This window comes from Chrysochloris asiatica, unplaced genomic scaffold (assembly GCF_000296735.1).
Source record: "Chrysochloris asiatica unplaced genomic scaffold, ChrAsi1.0 scaffold00278, whole genome shotgun sequence".
NCBI classification, from domain to species: Eukaryota; Metazoa; Chordata; class Mammalia; order Afrosoricida; family Chrysochloridae; genus Chrysochloris; species Chrysochloris asiatica.
Window position 1 is genome coordinate 323,483 of NW_006408796.1, and position 12,426 is coordinate 335,908.

The 12,426-nt window shown below is 37.8% G+C and overlaps 1 pseudogene; it reads right to left on the reverse strand.

Annotated features, from left to right (window-relative positions):
• Positions 1–1,138: 1,138 nt before the first annotated feature.
• On the reverse strand, positions 1,139–3,889 carry LOC102816196 (annotated as a pseudogene).
• Between the last annotated feature and the right edge of the window lie 8,537 nt (positions 3,890–12,426).

Below are 12,426 nucleotides of genomic sequence, written 5' to 3' on the forward strand. Positions count from 1 at the left end.
AATATGATAAATTGCTATCCTCACTGGAAATAAGTAAATTAAAATTCTTTTTCACAACAAACCATAAACCTTACTTAAGCATCAAGGTTTTTTTTGTTTTTTGTTTTTTTTGGGGGAATTTCATGTAATTTTTGCTAATGATGTGGTTGAATGCTGTGAAACATCTGTTGTTTACAAGTTTAAACTACCATTGGGTCACTTGTAAATTTCACACAGCTCATATGCTATGTTATTAATATCTAGGAGAATAAACAACTTAGCTGAACTACTTTAAATTATTTTAATTTAAAAATCATTATTTCCAATTGTCTATATTAAGGCTTAAATAATCAACATTCTCAAGAAAACTTGCAATAAAGCACATATTGTATTTGCTGCATAGTATCTCAAATTGAATAATTAAACAAATCTCAAGTTCCCAGGATCAACATGTAATACATTAAATAAATCAACTGAGGTATTTTTATTAGCCCTATTTTATTCATTTCCTTTAAAAAAAAAAAAATGACCAAGGTTCTTTAATATTTCCTGATTTTTTTCCTATTACTGTCATTTCAATTTTTGCTAACTTGGGATTCTCTGCCTTTTTGTAACCAGGACAAAGCATGGACATCTTTGCCCATTATGGGTGCCCATAGCCACTTTACTCTGCAACTGCTGAGCTCCAAACAACTCCTTTATTGTGAAGGTGGGACAGCACCCCCTGCTCCCTCTTCCTCCCTGGCATGCACACTGTGCCCCCAGAATTCTGACTGTGAAAAAGAAGAGGGGCTGGGAGAGGGGGTGGGCAGTGTTCCAATGTCAAGATGTTTAAAGACAAAATCATTTTCAAAATGTTTTTAGGCGGGGGGAGGGACATGCAAGCACTTTAACGCCATTCTACCAAGTGAACTTACACAGCACAAAAGTTTTCCTTTACACCAACTGTCAAGGCCAGAATTTTGTATTCTGTTTTGTAAGGATTTAATAAAAGTCATAAAAACTTGAAAAAAAAAAGTTTTGCTTTGTTTTTAATAAAAGTCATAAAAACTTTTTAAAAAGGTGGGTTTTTTTTTTTTGTTGTTGTTGTTTTCTTTTTTAGTTTTATTTTTTTGGTGCTCACAAAGCTTTATTGGGAAGCCCACACAGAGTGCCCACCTCACTTCCAGAGCTTCTTGAAGGGCATGTTTTTCTCACTATCCTTCTGCATGACCTTGGCTACTGCCATCTTCAGTGACGTGAACTCGCCGTTCCCGCAACGCATACATGCAAGCTTCTGTGCACACGCCCTTCATTCGGCCCCTGATGCTCCGGGCATGAGCTCAGCAATTTTTCTCAAGTTGATCCCCTGGGTCAGGTTCATTTTCTGAGAATCGATCTTCAAAATGTTCAGCCGGGCCTCCTCGTTGTGGGGTGAGAATTCAATTTTTCTGTCAATGCTCCCGGGGCGAAGCAGAGCCGAGTCCAGAATATAGATCCTGTTAGTAGCCATGATGACCTTGATGTTCTTGGTGGCTTCAAAGCCATCCAGCTGGATGAGCAGCTCCAACATGGTGCGTTGCACTTCGCTGTCACCGCCAGGAACCCCTCCAGCTGTGAGGAGCTAATGGAATCTATTTCATCCATGAAGATGAAGGACGGAGCATGCTCTCTCGCCATCACTAATAGCTCCCTCACCATTCTTGCCCCTTCGCCAATGAATTTCTGTACTAATTCAGAGCCAGAGACGGTAATGAAGGTGCAGTCTGTATGATGAGCCACAGCCGGGACCAACAGTGTCTTCCCAGTGCCTGGAGGTGCATACAGCAGCACCCCCTTAGGCTGTGCAATACCCAAGGCTTCAAAGAGCTCAGGGTGTTTAACAGGCAGCTCGATTACTTCTTTTATCTCCTTGATCTGCGTGTCCAGTCCACCAATCTTCTCCTAGGTAGAATCTGGTACCTTCTCCATTATCATCAGTGATACCAGTGGGTCCACCTTGTTGAACAGGATCTTGTGCAGGGGGTAGCTGTCATTTCTTAGAGCCACCCAGCAATTGGGTGTCACATCATTGATGTCAATGTTCTTGTCCATATCAACAACAAACTTGCCCAGGGGATGTACCTTCACCAACACTTTCTTCTTATCCATGGCCGGGACAACTTTCCCCATGTAGGAGCCTGAATGGCATATGCGTACAATTTTCCATCATCAAAACCAACTTCTAGAAATAGCACAACTGTATGAATTGTAAATTCTTTCAAGAGAATCATTACTCTTAAGTTGCATTTATAAGTTTTGAACAAGATAATTTCTTTTTAGTTTGTTATATTTTCCCCCTAAATATTTTAGTGAGCATTCTTTTCTTTGAAATCTGGGACAAAATTAATACAATCCATTCCATAAACATAATCGTTTTCCTTTATCTCCAATTATATTGGAAGAACATTACACTGATATTTAAACTATATTTAAAACTGAGCACTTCGTAATTAGAACTGGTTTGAACAACAAGGTTAGTGGTAGAAGCTCACCAGAAACCCTATACAGGGTCACTGTGAATCGGAATGGACTCAAGACACACAACAACAACATTAATAGGAATATTGCTTTTTGGTCTTACAATTGTTTCTAAGGATGAGACATGTATTTCCCAAAATGAAAACTTACTAATTCTGTAAATACCAACATATTTGCTGTTGTTTTTGTGTTGTCGAATCAGTTCATACGCATAGAGAAGGTACCCTGTATAGAGTTTCCGAGGAGCCACTGATTGATTTGAACTGCTGTTCAAACCAATGTTGTGGTATAGTGTTTATCCCACCACTATATTTGCATGTATTAATTTAAATGTTATTGTTGCTAAGTCCCATCAAGCCAGTTCTGACTCATGTTGCTGTTGTTAAGTACTGTGGAGTCGGTTCCGACTCGTAGTGACCTGTACAGGGTTTCCGAGGCTGTAAAACTTTATGAGAGCAGAAAGCCTCTTCTTTCTCCCTTGGAACCTCTGGTAGTTTTGAACTGCTGACCTTGATTTTAGAAGCCCAATTCATAAGCAACCCCGTATAGAATTTCTAAGGAAGAGCTATTTGGTTCAACTACAGACCTTGTAGTTTGAGGTCCAGTGTGGCAATTTAATTTGTAAAATATGCCAATTAACATTATAATCAGTTAATGAGTACATTACACATCCTTATGAAAATCTTTCAATTACTTCTTAAAGTGGCTTAACAGAAGTATCATACAATTTGACTCTTACTTCATTCTCCAAGTTAGCCTATCCCTGTTATGTATCTTCTCTCTCTGCATTAATTTTACTGACTTTCATTTGCTCTTTCATACTTGGAGAATATGTTTTCTCTAGTTACACAGCATTACCTCATGTTGTTTCTTCTGCATACTCCAGACTTCCTGATGAACTTTCACAAGGCAGTTTGCTGCTTTTGCCTGTCGTTGTTGTTGCTAAGTGTCTTCAAGTCAATTCAGACTCATAGCAACCCTATTCAGGGTTTTGAGGAGTAGTCGGTGTGTTTGAAATGCTGACCTTATGGTTCCCAGTTCAGTGCTTATCCTACAGCACCACATCAGGTTTTTGCCTACTCAACATTTATTCATTCCCCAAATTTCATGAGACGTCATCATAGAATTTCTTCAGGAATCATCTGTGTACTAGTTAATGTGATTTGGATCGGTCTGTACCCACCTCCAAGGAACTCTGGTGCCACTGTGAGTTAAATGTTCCACCACTTATCTCAAGATCAAGATTTAAACTCATCACCTGGGGTGAAAGATGAGGCTGTCTGTTCTATAAAGATTTACTGTATTGTAGCCTCTCTATATAGCTGTAAGTTAGAATTCGCTTGATAACAGCAGGTTTGGTTTTTAGTAGCCACCCCAGAGTAGTAATATCTATTCCTGACCTGGATGTCATGATTTTGCCCACCCGTTGGTACTAGTTAATCCAATTAAATTGACATCCATAAGTTGTGTCAGAGATTCTAGGACTCAAACTATGGCAATTGCACTGGAACTGTCAAGAGGTCAGAGGAACCAGAAGAGCTGCTTAGGAGGGAAGCCAACTTGGAGAAGAGCAGATGAAAAAAATTGAATCATCAAACCTACTGACCATGCCTGGACTTTATCCCTTGTTGTTCTTATTCTTTTATCTCTAGTGTCATTGGCTCATATTTTTTATTGGTTGAACAAACAAATATCAAGATTATGAATATATTTGAATTCATTTTCATAGCTGTGTTTTGTACTCACATCCTCCACAATTTAAATCAATACAATCACTTATACATTAAAGAAAAATATCATTGAACTATGCTGATTAAATAGCCATACTTTATTATACAACAGTGAAACAGATTAGGACAATATTTTTCTGTTTTCAGAGAGTTTATAATAAGGTTGAGGAAGTTAAAGGGGGTCAACAATTGAATAAGATGAATAGTGCAAAGAAACACAGAATGCAGTGGAAGGGAGTGTTATTCTTGTCTAGAGGTTGAGAAGGAAGTGAATTTAATGAAAGCATCCCTGAAGAAGAGACATTAAACTAAGACTTGAAAAACAAAAAAGGTATTGAGGTATTGGGAAGAGTTGGCATGGGTGATCCATAAATACCACAGACCAAGTGAACATAATATGTGAAGGTAAAGAAATACAGGAAATTAAGAGAAAGGGTAAAATTTTCAACTGAATTCAGTACATATAGGATCTTTAGGATATATATATATTTTTTCTGAACATTTATCTAAATACAAATAATTTTATAAAATTGTAAATGCAGGGAAGAAGCATATTAAAATTCAGATTTTAATGATGACATGTGAGAATAGTTCGTTAATAGTTGGACAAGAACAGGCATATTGTAAGTGTCCTGTCAAGAAATCATATTTCAATGATTTGAGCTAGGACAGTGGCCTATTGGTATGGTTCAATCAAGAGATAATATTTCTGTGAGGTTAACATAAATGAATGTTTCTGAGAAATGCTTATAAAAAGAAAGTACTTTATAACAGAATATGAAAGTGGGTATGCATTAAGCTGTATGTAGTGAATGAAATGGAGTACTGGTGTGACATTGTTGGATAAGCACTCAGGTGTAAGATCTGTTTGAATACGTTCTTGGAGTTCTGTTCTGGACTCTTCCATATGCCGATTGAGTTCTGAGTTGTGTTGCCATGTATATCAATCTTAGTTCATTTTCTGTCCTTGTTGGTTCTCAGTCCAAATAACTCCCTTTAGGATGTTTTGAAACACTGTGTTGGCTTTGACAATAGCATTTTTTTAATCCTTGAATGCTTTTATTACATCATATATGATTGACAGTTTTGATGGGTAGATGATGCTTGGTTGGCAGTTTTTTCTTATATATTTATAGCTCCATTTCCTACATGTTTTCTGCTGAAAGATCAGAACATAATTTTATTTGCTTGCCTTTGTAAGTAACACTTCTCTTTTCCCTAGCTGCATTCAGGATTTTCTCCTTATCTTTGATTTTGGAGAACTTGGTTATGACATGCCTTGGTGATTTTCTTTTGGAGTCTACCCTTCCTGAGGCTCATTGAGCTTCTTGAATGATTATCTTTTCATTTTTCAGGATGTTATGTAAATGTTCTTCCTGCAACTCTTCAACTATCTCCTCTGTGGCCTTCTGTGATTCTTCCTGTTCTGGAATGCCAATAATTCTCAAGTTATTCCTCTTCTTATTGTCTCACATGAATCTTAGACTTTCTTCATATTTTTTAATTCTTTTTTTCTGCTTGCTCTTCTATATTAGCAGTATTGAGAGATTTGTCTTTCTGCTCTCTGGTTCTGGCTTCCATCTCTTAAATTCTTCAGTGTATTGTCCATTTCTGATATTCTATTATTAATCATTTGGACCTATGTTTGCAGATTTTTTCAATTCTTTCCAATGCTATTTATATCATATTTGATTGCTCCTGTTGTGCTTGCCTGAAGTCTTCCTTATTTTTCTCAACATTTAAATTCACCTTAATACCATTCTCCTGAATTCCTTCTTGGTCAGTTCCAAAGCCTGCCCTCCTCCCAATGGGAAGTCTAGAGCTACCTGCCACTCATTAGTTTCAGTTACTTTATCTTGTGTCTGGACATATGCCAAAATCTTTGACTGTCTATTGAGCATCTTTAATATTCACATTTGTTTTCAATAATTAGATGAATGTATGTTGATGTATTCTAAATCTTTCTGATTGCCTCCGTGTGTATCTGGTCAGGAGATGAGCTTTCCTTTTCACTTTTCTTATTTATCAACTCAGAGTAACTGTAGCAGGTATTACCAGTCTATTTGGTGTATGTTATTGTAGTTGTTATGTGCCATGGAGCCAGTTCCAACTCATAGCAAGCCTGTACAGGGTTTCCCAGGAGCAGAAACCTCATCTTTCTCCCACAGAACCACTGGTAGTTTAGAAATGCTGACCATGAGATAAGCAGCCCAATTCATAACCACTATGCTAGCAGCTTGTATTAACTCTTGCCTGGATGGTATTTTATAGGATGTGATTTTAGCTTTACTATACGACTAAAATTGCTGTCTTTTCTTGGGTAATATAGGAAGAGAAAAAGCCTCCCTGCCCCAAGGTAAAAGGGGAACCAAATAAACAAAAAATGAAACCACAACAGCAAAAAAAATATTAAAAAACCCAGATTGGATACTACAATCTTTAGTCACACACATACACACACACACACACACATACACACACACACACACTGCAGCAAAACATGAGTCTGACTTTAATGCCCCTTGATCAGCCAGCTGGAGCAGTTCTGGAGACAGTTCTATTTTAAGCGGTTCTTGTGGACCTCTCCTCCTTCTTAGATGATGTGTACTGTGGTATTTGATGAGCAGATCCATACTCATGTGTAGTAGAACCCTCCAGGAGTATATGTGGGGAGGTGTTCACTTGATCAGGCACCCTCTCCAGACACCATAGAGGTGTACAGATAGTGAGAGGCCAATGAACAGGAACAAATGTTTACAACTTTATCTCTAACAATCAGTCAGACCTCTGTTGTGAGAGTGCTTCTCTGATCCTGTCCCTGCTCCATCTCACTCAAGATGGCTGCTTTGGCACCAGCTAGTAGCTGCAGATCAGAAAATACCACCTTTTTTGCCTCTGCTACAAATCCCACTAGCAGTAAGCCTTCAGACCTTCTAAATATTATTTTATATAAAGTTCAGAGTTCTGGGATTGTCCTCTAAATCTGCTTCGTCTGGTATTCTGTGTTATTATCATAGGAGGTCTGCACCGTGCTTCTCCATAATCACTAAAAAAAGAAAAACTCTTGAAATATTAAAAAAATAATGGTTGCAGAGGTTAAAATTGTTTGTTGAATAGTCTGCCTGAATAATTACTGCATCTATCACTGAATTCAAGGAGCCTTGATAGCATAGTGGGTTACGAGTTGGCTGCTAACTGCAAGTTCAGCATTTCAAATCTACCAGGCAGTCCTTGGGAGAAAGATGAGGGTTTTGGTTCTCATGAAGATTGACAGCTGCCATAATACATACAAGGTCACTAAGTGTTGGAGCCAACTGGATGACACACAGCCACCACCACCATCAATGATTTCATTATGTTAACAATGGACTAAACTGAAATTATGCACAATGTTGTTGTTATGTACTGTTGGATTTGTTCCAACTCATAGCAACCCTGTATAGCATTTCCAAGGAGTGATTGGTGGATTTAAATTGTGACCTTGAGGTTAGCTGTACAGTGCTTATCCTACAGCTATACCACATCAATTGCCTGATGCTATACATCACTTCTTTTCCTGACTGCTGCTTCCCTGAGTGTTTATTGTTTATCTGAGCAAAGTGAAATCTTTAAATGCTTCAATCATTTTTCCATATACATGGATGTTGATTATTGGTACTGGTAGTGAGGACTTTTGCCCTTAACATTGATGTGCAATCACACCAAAGACTGTGGTCTTTGATCTTCATCAGTAAGTATTTTAAGTCCTTTTACGTCTCAACAAGCAAGGTTGGATCACCTGCATATAGCAGTTTGTTAATGAGTATTCTTCCAATCCTGATACCACATTTTTCTTCATATAATCCATCTTCTTAGATTATTTACTCAGTCTAGAAACTGAATATGCATGGTGAAAGAATACACCTCTGATGCACGTCTTTCCATTTTTAGACCATTCTGTTTTCCCTTGTTCTGTTTAAACAACTATCTCTTGGTCTATGTACAGGTTCCTCATGAGCACAACTAAGTGTTTCACAATAGACATTCTCCTCAATGCTGTCTATAGCTTGTCATGATCCACACAATTGAAAGCCTTTGCATACTTAATAAAGCACAGTTAAACATGTCTATTATATTCTCTTCTTTCCGACAAGATCCATCTAACATTAGCAACAATAGCCTTCATTCTACAGCCTTGTCTGACACTTGCTTAGACTTCTGGAAGTTCTATGTCAGTGTATGGTTGCAACTGTTTTTGTATTATTGTTAGAAAAAATTTACTTGCATTCAATATTAATAACATTGTCCAATGATTTCCACATTTCCTTAGGTCACTTCTTCTTGGACAGGGCGCACATATGGATCTCTTCCAATCAGTTTGCTAAGTAGTTGTCTTTCAAATTTCTTGGCATAGATGAGTGAGTGTGTCTACTGCTTCATCAGTTTGTTGAAAGAGTTCAATTTGTATTCCATCAGTTCCTGGTGCCTTGTTCTTTGCCAATGCCTTCAATATACCTTGGACTTCTTTCTTCATATCATTGGCTCTTGATTATATGCTACCTCTTGAAATGGTTGAACATTAGACATTTCTTTTTGGTACAGTGATTCTGTGTATTCAATCCATTTTCCATTTTTTAAAAAAGCTTATATTTTGAAATAAATAATAGTTTACATGGGACAACATCAGTTTTGCACTTAACCAATCATATTTTGTTTAACTGTAATGATTACAACCCCCTCCATGCCATATAAGTTAACAATATTTTACTCTATTCCCTCCTTTTTTTTTATGTACACAAAAATACACAGGAATATATAATCATTTAAATAAACAAAAGGCACATTTTGCAAGACAGTCTCCTGGATGCCAGCACACAGCCTTTCTCTTTCCATTAGTTTAGAGTCTTCAGCTGCTCTATCTCTCTGTGCCATCACCTTTGCCTCCATCTTTGATGTCACTGCGTCTCTTGTTAGGATCCTGTGTTCTGCTCATGCTCTTCCCTCTTGATGGTCCTTGAGTCCTTTGTTCCTGGACTGTAAGACTAACTGATTCCCCCCCCCCTTTTGTTACATAAACTCTATCTTTACAGTTGTGACATTCACAATTAGTTATGGTAACAATGACTCACTATTGAATCATAAAAATATTATCACCATCTCTTTTCATCAGACGCATCTAGACAAGATGAAAACTATCCAGTGGGGTTTCTACCTTCCTCTGCTCACTCTGAAACTAAACTCCCTTTTTGAAAACTTGTATGCCAGGCACATCTATGTTCTGATTATTAATGGATTTTAAGTTGTACCCCATCAGTAAATGAAGGCTTTTATCCATTCCCATCATCATGGTCAATTCTACTCTGAGGAGGAAGGTCTTCTGCGGTTGTATCTTGCATTATTTCCAACCTTAAGGGCTCATCTTCTTGCACTATATGTGACAAGTTCTGGTGCTCTTCATCATGTTTTAATAGTCAATATTCTGGGGCTATCTGACAGTGTTCATCTCCTATTCATTAGGTGTTCAGTGACAAAATATTAGGAAGTCATCTGTATCTCCTTCTTCCTAGTTTGTCTTCATCTGGGAGCTCAGCTGAAATGTGAAACGTGCCCACCATGCTTGACCCCGGTGATATTTAAAATACTGATGGCATATTTTCCCAAAGCATAGAAACATGCAAGCCAACACAGTATGACAAACTGTCAAATGAGTTTTGGAGAGACGTTTGATTACCTGAGAAAACTAAAAGTAAAGTACAGTGAAAAATGTAAGGTGAAATGAAAGACACAAAATTGATGTTTGTCTTTTATTTTCACACACACACACAATTCATAATATTAAGCATACATGCATATGGGTATGAACATCGGAGAGCCATGGGGTAATGACAAAATAAAATGATGTCCTCCAAAGTCCTTATCATTTTATATGTGTTATTTTATTTCAAATATCCATCCAAATCCAGTAATCTCCTTAATGAAGCTCTCATGTTTATACAGAAAATGTGTAGTTTAAGCAGTTTATTACTTGATCTTCATTGTCATTTTGCTTCTGTTTTTAGGTGCTGTCCAATCATTTCTGACTCATAGCAGTGTTATGCACAACAGCATGAAACACTGCCTGGTCCTTTCTCACCATAATGATTAAGCTTGAGATCATTGATGCTGTGACTGTGCCAGTCAATCTTGTTTTAATCCTTCCTGTTTTTTTGTTTTTGTTTTTGTTTTTCTGACCCTCTGTTTTACCAAGCATGAGATCCTTCACTAGTGGCCCATCCTGATAATATGTCTGAAGTACAAGAGATGAATCTCACTGTCCTGGCTTCTAAGGTACAGTCTGGCTGTATATCTTCCTACATAGATTAATTATACTGGGATCGTCCTTATTCATTGTCCCACTATCACATGCATATGAGGCTATTGACAATACTATGCTTAGGACTTCCCTCACCATAGTCCTCAAACTGACATCTTTGCTTTTGAACACTTTAAAGAGGTCTTGTGCATCAGATGTGCTGAATACAATATGTCATTTGTTTTCTTGATTGCTGCATCTTTAAGTAATGATAGTGGATCCAAGAAAAAATGTAGCCTTTGAGAACGTCAAACTTTTCGCTATTTATCATGATGTTATTTATTAATTCAGCAGTGAGGATTTCTGTCTTCTTTACATTAAGATGCAACCCATACTTAAGGCTGTGTTCCTTCATGTTCATTAGTAAATATTTAAATCCTCTTTTGTTTGAGTAAGCAAGGTTACCATCTCCATTCTACAGGTTATTAATGAGTTTTCCTCCAATCTTCATCCTCAAAACTTTTTTAATGTCTCTTTGTTCGGTATGAAATATTGTACATATAGATGTAAGCACACATACACCCTTACCCAAAGTTTTCTTCAAGTTGATTTCAGCTCATATGAATGCTATCACACAGAGTAGAACTGCCCCATTCATTTTCCTAGGCTGTTTGCCCGTGGTAGCAGATTGTCAGTTCTCTCCTCTTACAGAGTAGCAGGGGGTTCAAAATGCCAATATTTTGTTAGCAGTCAAGAGCTTAACCTCTGAACCACCAGTGCTCTTAACATAAAAACAACTCCATTCATTTTTTAATATATAATTTCTGGTGCAATATCACTTGAAAGAGAATAACTTCCTAAGGTTGTTATTGTTAAAGTGCCATTGAGTCAATTCTAATACATAGCGACCCTGTATAGGGTTTCCAAGGAGCAGCTGGTGAGCTTGAACCACTGACCTTGCAGTTCAAATGACTTTCCAGTCTAACACATTAGCCCACAGCACCACACTAGAACTCCCAGCTCATCATTCAACATTTGTTTCCATTCCCTCTGTGTTTTGTTTTGTTTGCGTGTTTGTTTTTTATGTACACCAAAACAATCAGGAATATATAACCATTAAAAGAACCAAAGGGCATACCATGCAAACCTGCCCCCACCTACCAGCAGGACACACAGCCCTCTCCCTTCTTGAGTCTAGGGTCCCAAGCTGCTCCATCTCTCCATGTCATCATCTCTGCCTCCATCTCTGATGTTGCTTCTTCTCTGGATAGGGTCCTGCACTCTGCTCTTCTCCCTTGTTGGTCCCAGGGTCCTCTGCTCCTAGTCTCCAAGATCAACCACTCCCCTCCTTTTGTTATGAAATATTACTTTTACATTTATAACTTCATTCTTGAATCAGCTATCAACACTCACGGAAGCAGCAGTCAAGAAATCAAACTACGTATTGATTAGGGAAATCTGTTGTACAACACACTTTTAAAGTGTTGAAAAGCAAAGATGTCAGCTTGAGGTCTAAGGCGCGCCTGACCCAAGCCAAGGTATTTTCAATAACCTCATATGCATGTGAAAGCTGGACAGTGAATAAGGAAGACCGTAAAATAATTGATGCTTTTGAGTTATATTGTTGGAGGAGAATATTGAAAGTGCCAAGGGCTGCCAAAAGATCCAGTATATCCATTTGCTTTCCAGTTCTAACAGCACCATATGTAGAAGGACTATCTTCTCTCCATGCATTGTACTTAGTCCATTTATCAAAAATACTAAAAACAGCAAGGAAAAGAGAAGTGTTACGTACAAAGGCAAGCAAATCAGATTAAGCTCTGACTTCTCAGCAGAAACCGTGCAAGCAAGAAGACAATGGGGAGACATATATAAAACACTGAAAGAAAAAACTGCCAACCAAGAATCAAATCAAATACGATGGTATAATCAAAACATTCCAGGATA